Genomic DNA, 14320 nt, shown 5'->3' on the forward strand with positions numbered 1-14320 from the left:
AAGTTTAAATGTACACAAAGTTAGTTCAAACATATACCAAAATACAAACACACAAAAGTGAACGCATCCTAATTTGAGAAGGTTTTGCAAAAAGTCACTTCAACCACACAAAAAGTAAATACTTGAGCTAAAACATGTCAAAGTACAAATATAAGTGTGATTGCAAAGTTCAAACATACAACAAGTGAATTTTAATGTTAATAGATTTTTAATATAAGATGAATATAAAAATTCAAACTCAAACACACATGCTAAATTACAAACTCAACAAAGTGTTTGTCATAGTTAAACACATTTCACATATAGTTTGTTTGTTTCACATATTAATTTGTTCAAACACTCTTCAAACATATTCAAATAAATGTTGAAGTTCAAATACTAAGATAAGTAAATGTGAAAGTTCAAAGACATTTCATGTATCATTATTTCACTTCACACATATCTTGTTCAAACATACACTTCACATATCTTGTTTAAAATAAAATAAAATAAAAAATTTATGTAATAAAAAAAGAAAATATAAAAATCAACACAGAAACACTAGGCTGAACAAAATGACCATGATCAAAGACCATTCTCTACAGCCTTGAGGAGGGGGCCAATTCAACCCCTCCCAAATTTTTTTTATTAAACAACAAATCTATTTACATATCCATTTACAAATAAGTTGACCCATTCAAGGAAATGATGCAAAAGTGCAACAGTAAATTTAAAAATCCGTTCTGCGTTGACTGCAATAACAATTGAGAAACTCTAGGCATCACTCTACAGACTGCCAACTGCCTCTGCCACATCTAATGCTTGAACCGGATCCAAATATTATCTAACGTTGCACACTTGATAAGTATGTGGCTGCTCTCCTGGAATCACAAAGAGAATTTATTGGGTTATGATTTATTAATTAGAAAATTAGTAAAAGCTGATTTTAAACAGACTGGTAAATCCTGGTGCTTGTGATATGTAGTTCTGCTTAATTTGTCCTCTTGTCATCACTGTTGCCTGAAAATTCATCACCCATAAAAAAAAAAAATACAAAATATCAATACAACTTTTTAAAAAACAATCTAAACATAAAAATGCAAAAGAAAAACACATACCAAACATATTAACATAAAACTCACAGACAAAATAAAAACAGAGGAGGCATGGCCATGCCAAACAAATTTAGAATGAAAGCAAAGAAAAAAACATAAAACATAAAATGATGGGCAAATAAACCAACAAAATAGAATGTAATGTAAACAAAACTTTATAATTTCTAAACATTCATTAAGTCACCGAAGTGCATCTGACTTCAACAATCAAATTTTAAATAACAATGTAAATAAAATATATATATATATATATATACTCCACCATTACAAGATTCACTCACCTATTTATTGGACATTGAATATTCAATTTGAAATCAGGAACTTGGATCGTCTATGTAATCCCAAAAAACAACGAGGTATTAGATGTACCATATCTAGCATAAGTAGGCATTTGCTAGATGCCTGCTTTATGCAATCTAAATCATTGCAGTTTTCCTGGAGCTACACCATCTCCCAGCAATGTATGAATCATTCTCCCATTTTCAGAGGTTTAAGCTTCGGTAACATGGTTTCTGCCCTCTATTATATTGGCCGAGCATTCTTCTATCTCTGCAAATTTTGCTGGTCCACAGCTACCATAATAAGCTAATATATGTACTAGTTCTCCTTTTCCAGTATCAGTCCTGTTAGACGATAAAAAATTTAGACAAAATAACATGATCTCAAGCTAAATAAATCTTAGCCACAAAGCAGATTGATTGAGATCTCTCAATGAAAACTGTTATTGCCATACAAATAATATTCAAATGTACATTGCCCCTCCTTTGAGCTGAACATTAGATTAAGGGTGTGACAGAATCTTTGTTATTATGAGCATTCAAACCATGTGATAAATAATGTATGAAAAACCTTGCTAAAGGGCAGAACCCTATCCAAAGTTTGGTCAAGAATCCTGTGATCAAAGATCATGTGTATGTCTTATTTATGCTTCTCTTAAATGTATGTTTCATTTATATTTGCAGATAATTATGTGTTTTCTATATGACTGATAATTATGTGTTTTCTTCACTCCATGAGTGCCTTTCTTATATATACTTTGCACCTTAAGTGCATTTGTGTATTGCCTCACGCCTTACATAAGTACATATTCATGCCTTGATGTATTACGTGAATGCTCCATGCCTTATGTATATTGTTTAATGTTTAAATGTGTACTACTTGATGCTTTTTGCACTACATGTCTGATATGTACTTAAGAGTATTGCCTCATGCTTCACATGTGTGTTGTGTATTTGTTGCGTCACCCTTGACATATATACTTCAAGCCAATGATTCATGCCTTGAGTGTAATCTGGTGGATGATTCCCATATTTTTCTGTATATGATTCATACGTGTTTTCACGTTTTGTATGCCCTATGAGTTAAGTGAGTTTATATGCGCTATGTGCATTCACATACGTACTTCCTGACTTAAGTGGATTCATGTGTGAGCTTCATGCTACTTAACTTAAGCAAATTCAAGTGCATATTCCATACCTAATGTACTACATGTATTTCACATGTATGTTGCAAGCCTTGACTGTCATGTTCCCCTCTTTGATCATTATTTATATCAATTACTATTATTAGTCCCGCCTATCTATAGGCGAGACTAATGTTTTCACCTCTTCTAATTAGTTTTGCTTTGGAAACTGTGCTAAATATTTATCTTATAGGTTATTCTATAGTTTGCTGTGACTTATTTATTAATATCAATTTCTTTCTCCATTTTTACATTTTTCTATTGGCTGGTATACTTTTTACTGGGGTTTTTTGTTGTGCTAAATATTTATCTTATAGGTTATTCTATAGTTTGCTGTGACTTATTTATTAATATCAATTTCTTTCTCCATTTTTACATTTTTCTATTGGCTGGTATACTTTTTACTGGGGTTTTTTGTTTTTCTTTTAATTAAAAAGAGATGACCAATCAAATGTGATAGGGCAAAAAATTAGATGAATTCCTAATCTCTTATAGAAAATTTTAACTGTAGTGACAACATTGGACATACGCATTTATGAGTCTTTTACATTTTAAGTTTTCTCACCGCCTTTGCTTCCAGTAATATTGTTTTTTATGATTTCATGTAGTATGTAAAATTATTTTCCATGTGATTGTTTACCAACATAGAGATATTCATTACTATATTGAAGGATAACTGAATTTTAATAATAGTCAAATATTTAACCATATTGAAAATAAATTTCCCAAAGAAAATACTGCCCTATTAAAAAAAATTTCCCTTAAAAATACATTTCAATCATTTATAAAGTAAAAATTCCTTTACCATTAGACTTCAATTTTATTTTATATTTTTACAAATTATTAAATTTAATTAAATTATATATTATGTTAAAAATAAAAAAACATTTTATATTAATTATAATTTTTTAACTTTTATTAAAATAATTTTAAAATTGTAGAATTTTTAATTTTTTATTTATTTATTAATTCTTCTTATAATTTTGTGAGAAATTCAAAGTAGTTAAAAACATTTAATGAATTGATATGGAAAGTTCATAATTTCTTAAAGTCTTTATTTCATTCGTCACATTTATTTGAACGATAGTTCTTAATGTTTTTTACTATTATTTTCAAAAAAGTATATAATTATTTCACTTTTACTTGTCCAAATTTATCTTCTATTATTGAACAAGTTGATGTGTAAAAATTGCCATCCAAAGCGAGAATATTACATAGTAGATGTAGTGATTAGAAACAAATACCCTTTGAATAGAATTAGTACCATGAATACAAATGTCAAACAAATCATTACTTCTATTTCTCACAAATTACTATATGATATTTCTTTATAATACAAAATTTATTTATCATTAATAAAAAATTGAACTTTATTAACAAATTTAACATACACAACAACATTTTTATATAGTTTTTAACAAATATAAGATATTGACAAATCCACCAAACATTATAACATTAGTTTCATTTTGTCTAACATATGGACATAATCTTAATACCTTTCAACACTAATGATATTAACTATATAAAATAATTTAGATAAAAAAAGTTAGAAAATTGAAATAGAAATATCAAATAATTTTAGTTTGTTTTCATTATCATTGATTTTAAATTTTGATCTTCTATTAATTCAAATTTTTGTATTAATTTAAGTGGCATTAAAATTTTTAATTATTATTATATTTTTAAAAAACTAATATTAATTATTATATTTTTTTTTAATAAAACGTTGATTATAAAACTTAGAAAAACTTAAATAATATTTGAGATTATCTAAACAATTTTTTTTTTTTAAACCTTGTTAATATGTTTCTTTGTATTTTTAGCTTTTTTACTATGATTTTACTTGTAATTTTTAATGTAAAAGTTAAAATTTAAATGTATCAACTTTAATATAGTTGCTAGGGGATATGCTTAATACGTATGCCTAATATATGAAGCCTGATCATAAGGAAGACAGATGCTAAGATTGGTTGCTTGACAATCTAATATGTTTGAAGACAGGGTTCTAACAATATTAGTTTTGAAGAAGGGTTCTAAGAAGTCACCTATGACAAAGCTTAAATTGAAGGAAGGGAGCAGAGCATATTTCAAGAGGACATTTAAAAGGTCATCCATAGGCCCCTCACTGAGTAAACCCATAAGATGGTAGCCTGCAAAAAGTCTAAGTATGGAGTCCCAAGTATCCCAAATGCTCCTTGAATGGTAAATAAGTTTGAGATCGTCATCGTTCTCTGTGATATAGAGGTGCTGAAAAAAGGAGAGCCTTTTGTAAACTTCAAAACTTGTCCAAACCCTAGCTAAGAAAACCTCCATAAAAAAGGGTTTGAGTAAAGTCCTCAATACTGTTAAACGGAAAACAATATAAGCAACTTGGCTTCACTTGCAGCGCCATTGGTAGAGGTATTAACATTCATAAAAGTTGCAAAATAATAGTCAACAAGGTAAGATGAAGACATGGATATCCATGTGCCTACTTGATTGCCTACAGAAGGAAAGGATGGGCCTGCATGATCCCTTAAAGGCTTTGGAAATTTCCAAGCCAACGCTATTGGTTTGTGACAAAATAAAAAAGAAAAACTACGGAACTTTTGACTACACACTCCATGCCTACTTGGGAAATAATGAGAGCTTCCAGACAGCGGGTGGATGGCCATTAAAGCACAGAAGGGGAGAAGAATTTCGTGGAGGATAGAGGGAGATATTTAGGGAGAAAACCACAAAACAAAACTCGCGCAGATAAGAAGAAGAAATGGGATGAAGCCAAAACGTAGGGCATAGGTGATTAAAACTAAGCTATTACTGCTAAGGAAATACAAAGAAACAGGCATGATTTCAGGTACTCTGAGATATATCACCACCGAGACATGAGATGCACAGGTGGCTAGGAGGAGAACAGAGCAGGAGGGTGTATGGGAGTTCAACAAGATAAGTTGGAGGCATGTAGAGAACGATGTGAAGTGTTGAAATGAAAAGGGTGGTCACATGATCTCCACAGTATCAATTTGTTGAAAAGGCTTTATAAACTTTCAAGCAAATACAATTGGCATGTGTCAATCGAAATTCCACAATCGAGGCTAGCACCCTCCTTGCCTATAATGAGAGGGAAGCTTTTCTATGATGATGCATGGTGTGAAGTTAGTGTGGAAATGAGAAGGAAGGAGCCTATGGTGCATTGGGTTTTAAGTTGCAAGACAACAAGGGCAGATTTGGAGGCAACATATATGGGTTCTGATGGAGCTACGAGGTACAGTAATCCCGATCTTGTTGCACTAACATAAAATTATTTTCTCATTATCTAGAAAAAACACTATATATTGATATGTTAATTTATAGGTACGCAATGTAGAAAGATGAAGAGTCTAATAAGTTAGAAGTAGTTGTTACAATATTTTATATTTGTATGTGTCAGTGCAACTTCAAATATTGTATTCAAAGTTTGTGGTTTAATTTAATGTGATCTATTTTTATAAATTGAAAGAGAGGAAAAGATTAAAAAAGAAAAATGGGCACTGAAGGGTACAGTAATTTGGTATTAGGATTTCATATTGATGAATTGAGTGCCTTAAAACTTGGAACCACTATGAAGAATCATAACATCAAAAAGTCTTAGCCAATAGTTTGTCGGTTCGCTTATCTCACATGCATGAAATACTCTATCAGAATAGAATCCATAACTAAATCAATCTTTTCAACATAAAGTAATTTGTTTCCTAAGAAAATAGGCTGAAATACAAGGTATTTCAAAACTTTTTAAATTATAAATATTCTAAGAAAGCCAAATCGATTATGTGGTTAGAGAAAAACAGTCTCAACGGAATTTCATCATAGTTATCAAGTATGGGAGACACAAGAGACAACAAGAGTGGTTGATTAAGTTGGGAGTTGTTGCGAATTGAAATTAAAGATTAAAAAATTAGTAGGAACTGAGGGGCAGTTGTTACAGGAGATACCAAATCTATGAGATGAAGCTACTTTCTTAAAAGGAGATTAACAAGGGATGTTGTAAGAGCTTATATATCGAGAGATTTGGAAATATTATCCTCGGATGTTAAAGGAGTGCCTATGTAGTGTGCACGATGCAAACTTTATGTTTCCAAGTGTTGTAAACATGTTCAAGAGACTATTTGCTCATCTTGAAGAAAACAGTAGTAAACTGTCATGCCCAAAATTTAGGGCAAAACACAACCGACATTTTTTTTTTTTTAACACATAATTACATGCATTCATTTGCTTTAAAAAAGTTGTGACAACTTAACATGTGGTTCTAACAATTTATTAATTGATATTAAATACTAACATAACAATTTACGAGAGTTCCTAATATCAAGTGGGGCGAATAAAATTTATGAGGGAATATTAAATTCATTCCAAAGTCTTTTTCATTTCGTTTGCGAATATTAGAACATAGATTAAACCATTTCTCTTAACTAGACATTAACATAATTTACTTGGTTCTATATTAATTACATATCAATTTTCCTCCACCCTGTAATTACGTTCCTCCTTAATACTTAATTTACAAAGAAATTGGCTTCTATTAATTCAATACTAAAACCTATTTATTTACGTTAACATTATCAAATGGAACCATTACAATTAAAGTTCCAATCATCATTAAGCTGGTTAATTTACCTAATAAAAGTTCCCTCTTGGGTTAACAGGGTTCACAAGGTTTAGTCCACTTAGAGGGATTAGTCTTTACGCCCCTACACTATCCTCTTATATTAAATTATTTAATTACTTTATTTAATAATTCCATTTGCTTATGAAAATCCAATTAGATCTCCAAAATTAATTTACCGATTTCATCCAAAACTTTCATAAGATTGAACTCCATAAACCTTTAAATTTTTTTTTTTACATCCTTTTAAAATATGCCCATTTGATTATCAAAAACATATATAAGTTTATAAAAATATTTAGTCTAAAAATTTGCCCTTTTCATCCATATTTTCAAATTATATATATATATATATATATATATATATATATATATATATATATATATATATATAATATTTTTTTTAATAAACAATTACCTCATGGGCCATTTATACTTTCCTAATATAACTACATGCTTTCACAAAAAAAAAGAATGTTCTTTGTCTAAAATATACTTGTTTCCCATATAACTAAACTATCTATAAAAAGAATATATATTAACCCTAATTTATTTATTTATTTATTTATTTATTTCTAAATCCCTTCAAATATTATTACCCTAGCCCTACCCGGGCTAGGGTTTTATACATATCTTTTTTATTCAAGAAATATTTGCAGGGCCGAATTTGCAACCCTGGGCGGCGGCCATGGTGGAAGGCGGAGACTGTATGTTGGAGGAGGAGAGCGGCGGTCCATCCCCGGCCAGCGCCGCTCACTGTGTGACCACACAGTGGCGGTGCCGAGGCGCCGCTCACTGTGTGTTCACACAGTGGCGGTGCGAAGGGCGCCGCCCATTGTGTGCTCACACAGTGGCGGTGCCTTGGGCGCCGCCCACTGCGTGATAGCACAGTGGGTTAGGGCCCGGCCCGCGCCCCTATTTCCTATATTATTTTTTTATTATTATTATTTTTTAAATGCAAATAAAATATTTATAAATAAATATATATATTTGTGTATATATGTTTATTCATGCAAAGGTATATATATATATATATATATACATATGTATATATATACATATGTATATATATACATATGTATATATATATATATATATATATATATATATATATATATATATATATTTTAAATGAGTCAGTTAGATTTTATTTAACTTAAAGAAACGTAGGCATTTATACATTTATACATGCAAATAATTTAGTTGTAGGTATGTTTATATTTATATAATTGTAATATTATTACATTCAAGACAATCCCCTTTCCTGCAATTATCTATATATATATATCTTTTGAAAATAGCTTAAGTCATCTAATTTGAATTTTATGCATATATTTGCTTTATTCTAAAATACTTGTTGAAGAAGAACATAGCTACGCTAAATCCCTTTTTTTTTTTTTTATTTGTAAAATTTATTTTCTACAAATTAGTAAAATGACAACATTAAATAACATTTCAATAGCACATTATTTATCTAGAATTCCTTTAGCTTTAACAATGCATTTAGGTTTTAAACTGAATCATTTAATTTCTAGCAACACGCATACAATCTTTAAATCATTACTTTATTTCCTTGATTTATTTCATATGCAAAAAGGGGTAAAATAAATTTCATTTCTCTTTCCTAAATATTGTATAACCTACATTTATTAAAGTTCAGAAAATCTTTAGGAACTAAATCCAGATTCATTTCTTTAGCATAGCATAAAACAATATTTCATCTCTATAAGGTACATCAAATTACGAAATAACCTACAATACTAATAAATCTCTCATTTCTATTCAATGAGGCTCTTACAAATATTTGATACATTTTTTTTTTTTTTTTAAAAGATAGATACAACATAATTTCCTATTACAATGTTGCTACTTAAAACATATATACTCCATTTCCACATCTTTTCTGTAACAACTGAAATCCAGCATCCTCTACTTGTCCTCTTTCCTTTCTTCCAACAATCCTGTAAATAAAACATAGGCTATGACCATGGAGTGCTCACCTCCCAGCCTAGGCTAACTAGTAGCCACCCCCGAGCTCGGAGAACCAAGCCCTAGACAAGCAACAAACATGCAAACACAAAGGACAAAAAAAATACACAACTCAAACACAACCTCAACCCGGGCTACACTGCACCACACATTGGTGATGTCTTTTCAAGGGTGGTAGTGGACCAAGTACCTTGAGGAGACTGCAAGTATGGCCAAATAAAAAGCCACCTCATGGCAAACTAAAGCATATAGCCACTTCATGGCAAACAAAATACATCAAGTATAACATAATCAGCCTTTTATTCCTTATGCCCCCCAAGGCATTCATGCCTTATTTCCCTCCTTATGACCCCCAATGCATAAACAAGCCATGCAGCAAGGGTCACACAAAATTCCCTTGTGATCACTCTCATAACGAGAGTCTCTCACTCGAGGGCTGTCACTTCTACCACCCACAAGATCCTCCTCTCTCCCAAGAGTAGGAGATCTTGATTACTCCCAAACACAAAACAAAGTATAAAACAAAATACCAAATAAATTTCCAAAAGAACATGCACGGAAAACAAATCTCTTTTTCACAAACATTACATACAAACACATGCAATAAGAAATCCATTGTATGATGAATACGACCAACCTTAATCTGCCCAAAAGGTAGTTTAGTTTTGTTGAGGATGAGCAGCCCAATTCCACGGTTCTTCTCTTTCTACCCTTAGCTAAAATTCTCAAAACAATTTTCATTCTTTTTACTTTAAAAAATTCTTTTTGTCTCCAAAAATGGAGAGTGGGTGATTACCCTCAAATTTTCCAATTCTTGCTTAAGAAGCTCATTCTCTGAGTTCTCATAAGTTTCTAAAAACCAAAAAGGAAAGTAAGGCAAAAAGGGAAAAAGACTCATTCGAAAAGGAAAGTTTACAACTAAAATCAAACTTCTAATTTCAGTTTTCGCACAACTCAGAAAAGCCAATTTTTAAAGCGTCAAAAAGGTCACTTAAAAGCAGAAACTTGCCTAAAATTACCCCTAACCCCTAGGTATACCTTATGGGCTTTAGGAAACCCTATTAAACTACCCCTAGGTGTTCATTTAACCCATTTTAAACCCCTCTGAAGTTTATTTTCGGGTCAAACATATGTTGACCTCTCCAAAGATTCCTTTCCCAAGGTATTTATGACAACATGTTATATTATTTGAAAGAGCTATAGTTGAACACTTTCCCACCAAGAGACAAAAATAAAACATTTAAACTTAAATCCACACATGTGTCAAGTGACACAAATAAAACACTTTTATAATTTAAAACACGAAATCGTCTATTGTGGGTTTTACACATTAAATTTAAATGACACTTAACACTCATGCAACATACACTGTTACGAATAAAATACAACACAACTGGGGTGTTGTCTCTCCAAATAGACAACCCCTGGCTTACGAACATACATAAGTCTAGGTTTGGTTCTCCGTAATATTTCCATGGTCACATGGATAATTCCTGCGCAACTCAATTTACACATTAGTACTTCCAAATAATCTCATATAATATAAAACACCTGAATAATAATGCACTACAACCACTCTGCATACAATATACATTTATCAACCCATACATCTGTCATCCAAATAACTCCACATAACAATTATTATCATTCACATAATTTTGATCCATTCATTAAAACATGCATTCCTATTCCTATCATCATAGTAAAGTCCTGCAATTCCAATAATGACATACCTCCTCTCAAATTTATCCTATTCTAGGATCATCTAGAGTTCTGTATCTATAAAGCATATAAATGAAGCATCCACATTCATAAATGTTACCCAATCACAAAATCATATAAGTTCTACATCCAAACATAGCTGACATACGTTAAATCAAGATTATCCAATCAATGGGTCTTTTAGGATTTCAACTTCATAACACATCAAAAGTACACCACTAGGTGCGATAACTCTATAACTTGGTTCAATTATATTTCTCACAAACCTATCCGCCTAACACAGTCCATTCTATTGAATTATAAAGCATTTATTAATAGGTTAAACATGGTCAACTAAGTAAATCAAAGCTTGGTTTGGGGAAGGCCTTACATAAACGTGCAAATACTACACACTTCTGCCAAAACCCCTTCATACTGTATGCTGTGAACGCAAACCATTCCTTTTTCAAATCAAAAAAATGTATTTTAGATAGAACCAAAGAAACATAGTTCTATGTATGGTTACATATGCTTGAAACCGAAGTGATATGCTTTAGTTATTAAAAGGCTTCGGTGCAGTGACAGAGGTAATGAAGTGCTTTGAAGTTGCAGTGAAGAGAGTTTGTTGTAAAGTAAAAAGTCTGCCATGCTCAGTTCACTAAACTTGCATGCCTTGACTGAGGTTATATATCCATCGTGATACATTGAAATCAGAGAGCATGACCAAGACAAAGACAGAGTCGAAAAGGTTAAGTAGGACAAAGGATCAGTGACAGTGTACTTGGACTTGTGGAGTGCATCATGAAAGACGACTTGTGGAGTATATCATGAAAGACGTATGACAGAGGCCAAAGCTTTCAATAATCAATGAGAGCATAGAAGACAAAGAGAAAAGATAGCAAGTGCCACAGTCAAACTTCTCTTTAGAACCCCTATGTCTGAGTGAACACCAAAAGGATGAATACTGATATGGTAAGCATGGTTGGAAGACATCGTTAAATGAACCATGATAGTGAACAAACCTGCTATGAAGGTATGAGAAATATGGGTTAAAACACTATAGGTAGAGGTGGTTTAGTGCATATGACAGGGTGGTTTAGTGCATATGACAGGGCCATTGACAAAGTATATGATGAAGTGATAAATTAAACCAAATGAAATATTGGCCAGTAATAAATAACAGTGCATTATAGTCCAAGGATAATAAAACAAGCACAAGGACATAGTATTTTGACAAAGTCAGGGTCATGAAGCCACAAATGACAAAGTATATCAAGAGTTCCATTACCTAGTATTTTGACAAAGTCAGGGTCATGAAGCCACAAATGACAAAGTATATCAAGAGTTCCATTACCTTGCCAGGCATATAGTGGCAGTCTAGAGACCTAATAATAAAGACAAATACATTTCACACATAACAGTCGCAAGACAAAGTCTGTGAGTTCTTTCTTCAAGTTCTATGTACTGTTGGAAAAAGTGGATAGTTTTTATCATACAAATACAGTATGATAACTGTATCAAGGCCCAAACACTGATCTAAGAGAAAAACATTTGGGAGATAAATGAAAAAAATGCATGGTAGAGGCATGACATCAGGATGGTGAATATAAAAAGATCATGCACCATGCAATAGTGAGCTGCTATAATAGTCACTAAAGATCTCATGAATGATTGTTGGTGTTTGAAGCATACAGATGACAGACCTAATAGCAGACTGAATTTGACAGAGACCTCGTAGGTAATCAGATGAACAAGATATGCATAAAACATGGGAGAAAGATGCTTCAGTGAATCAAACAAGTGGCAGCTACTAGTATTAGAGAATCTCCTACACCCTCTTAAGGGATTTGATCATCTTCAAGTCGCTTGTCACATGACCTGAAATCGGGGGGTGAGGGTAGTCATGGTAGTCTGGAGGAGTTTTAGATAGTTGCAAGCATATAAAGATCAATTGGTAAGTTGGAAGGTAGGTGAGAAGCTATAGAGGACAATTTGTGCAAGGACAATTGCAGACAGGGGATGAGTCAGCTGGGTGCCCAAGGAAAGGAGTTGACTCAACAAGCAATCAAGGCAAGCATAAGATATCTTAGATTGCAGACCAACTTTTTCAATTGCTGCCAAACATTAATTTAATATTATAAAACTAATGAAATGATAACAGAAGTCCTAGATTGCAGACCATCACTACAGAGTACAGAGATGAGTCAGAATGTCTCAAATGCTATTGCTCAACAGAATCTTTGTGTTCTCTGTTGGCCAAGTTAACATTCATGTTATAAAAATAAAATATGATTACATTCTACATGGCATAAAATATAATTCTATGGTTTTTGAAATTAAAAACTACCTTATCAAAAACATATATACATTAACCAGATGAAACAGAAAAGACGAAAAAACAGCACATCAATTTAAGTAATTAAACTCAAGAATTCCTTTGTAGGTGTTGAGTATGTGGGACTTACAACATTCCTCCGCATATGATTGGTGATGCGGATGACCTCTGAGGCGTTGGAGGCATCACTCCCTCGGACAACATTCCTTCGCAGATAGGGCACACCAAATGGCAAATTCACCCCTTGCAGGAAAGGGCATCGAGCCCTATACCAAGAATCTATAAATTTAGTTCCCTAAAATCTTTCATCTATATGCTCACTATGGCCTTGAAGCAGCAATAACCAGAGGAGTCTGCATAGCTAGTACATTCAGAATCAATGTGCGCAGGGAAATACTGAACATTGCGGATGAGCTATTCTTCTAAATCAATGGCCATATATATAATAGGTTAAAGAATAGGAGCGTGCTTTTGTTAACGGTAGCATGCTTTTTTCAGCTGCAATATCTATCTATGGAGCGTGTTTATTAACGGTAGCTTGTTTTTTTTCAACTGCAATATCTTAACGGTAGCATGTTTTTTAACGGGTGTATTCGAACCAGGACCATGATTTTTCAGCTGCAATATCTATCTATGGAGCGTTTTTTTTAACGCTAGCATGTGTTTACAACGGGTGGATTTGAACCAGGCATCTGCGGAAGCCAAGGCTGCGATGCAACCGAAAGCATTCCCATCGTGAAACCAAATGGAGGCACCTAGGCGGGAAGTAGTATTATACTTGTTGAATGTTTTGGGGTTTAATCATATAATATTTTTTTAATTTATCAATTTTTTTTAATTCATCAAGGTTTTGGATCATGCTTCAAATCTTAAATTATATTTTTTATTTCAAATTTGTAAGATTATAATGGTTAGAAAACATTGATAAGGTATTGAATTGTTTAATAAAATATAAATGACAGTTTTAATTATGTTCTAAAGAAGATGTGAACTAATTTATAGAATCTTGAATACAATATGATAAGATTAGAAATTTGTTTTAGGTTTTGTTGGTGTCCAACTTCCAAAGCCCATTTTATAAAAATATTATTTGAGATATCTTGTCACACACACCC

General features: G+C 32.1%; 1 long non-coding RNA gene across 2 annotated transcripts; it reads right to left on the reverse strand.

Annotated features, from left to right (window-relative positions):
• Window positions 1–726: 726 nt before the first annotated feature.
• LOC131063131 (uncharacterized) lies at window positions 727–13945 on the reverse strand. Of its 2 annotated transcripts, none has more exons than XR_009111016.1 (3): window positions 13336–13945; window positions 1464–1717; window positions 727–860 (listed from the first exon to the last, which is right to left on the reverse strand). It is a non-coding gene; the product is annotated as an uncharacterized LOC131063131 (long non-coding RNA). The 2 variants fall into 2 exon arrangements; XR_009111015.1 differs by having other exon boundaries at window positions 730–860; window positions 1376–1717.
• Between the last annotated feature and the right edge of the window lie 375 nt (window positions 13946–14320).

The sequence above is a fragment of the Cryptomeria japonica genome, chromosome 5 (genome assembly GCF_030272615.1).
Source record: "Cryptomeria japonica chromosome 5, Sugi_1.0, whole genome shotgun sequence".
Classification (NCBI taxonomy): Eukaryota; Viridiplantae; Streptophyta; class Pinopsida; order Cupressales; family Cupressaceae; genus Cryptomeria; species Cryptomeria japonica.